The sequence below is a fragment of the Medicago truncatula genome, chromosome 7 (assembly GCF_003473485.1).
Source record: "Medicago truncatula cultivar Jemalong A17 chromosome 7, MtrunA17r5.0-ANR, whole genome shotgun sequence".
NCBI classification, from domain to species: domain Eukaryota; kingdom Viridiplantae; phylum Streptophyta; class Magnoliopsida; order Fabales; family Fabaceae; genus Medicago; species Medicago truncatula.
In genome coordinates this window covers 32,539,295-32,540,417 of record NC_053048.1, presented here as the reverse complement: position 1 = coordinate 32,540,417, position 1,123 = coordinate 32,539,295, and positions in this window count along the sequence as shown.

The following is a 1,123-nucleotide window of genomic DNA, read 5'->3' as shown; positions in this document are numbered from 1 at the left end:
ATTTTATGCAAGGGTAATTTTGTCATTTTGAGGTGTAACCAGGATTATACATGGTGTAATTAGAAAAACTCTTAAATGATTTGGCACATTCATGAATGATATTTATCCTACTTGGCAATAGTAATAATAATAAATATTATATTAGAAAGTTTAAGCTTCTCAATGGATTAGGGTTTCTCCTCCTAAAAGAATAAAAAGACCAGGGTTTCTTCTGCTCAATTTCTAGTTTTCTGATTGATGGAGGAGCTACTCAAATCGATTTTCAGATTGATAATAGCGCTACTGAAATTGATGAAACGTCCTAAATCTTGTATGTGTAATCTCTGACTTATATGTTATTTTTGTCATAGACTCATAGTTGCTTGTTTTTGTTGGCTGCAGATTTAGTGACTATTCGTTCTGACTATGTGCACGTTTCTGGTTTTGCTTTGTGAAATTATACTTTTAAGCTAAATCCACTTCTACTCTGAACCATATTGGTGCTCTCATTAGTGGCGTCTATGTTATTTTTCACATTTTCTTATTAGTCTTCTGACTTGTATTTGTTCTCTTAATTAATATAGTATAAAGTGTTATATTAATTACTAAAATTACACTTTCAAAGTGTCATCCAATTGAAATTGGTTATGTTATAGATGATGTCTTGACACATCAATTAGCCTTTTATGTCAAAAGAAACATATACTTATTGTATACCACTAATATTTGCAAATGGCAATGATTATGCAGTGTCTCTCACTGAAAAATATGAGATGGAAGAAAAAAACATATTGACAAATCTACCAGTTGATGTGTTGGAACGGATTATGAAGCGTTTGCCTCTTAAAGATTACCTTAGATTGAGAGCGATTTGTCGTTCTTGTCGGGAAACAGTTTCCAATATCATTGAAAACAAGCATTGCTCCCCTTTACCTGAACTGCCTAGCTTGACTACAAAAAGTTTACATTACCTTAGGACTTCACTGTTGAATGATGATATATGTATTGGCTCAATTGAAGGCTGGTTGATTGTGTGTGACAATTTTGGAAAAGGTTTTGCAAAGTTTTTCTTTTTGAATCCAGTGACTAATGTTAGAATCACGATACCATCAAAGTTGCAATTTCCCTCTTCCGCCCAATATGA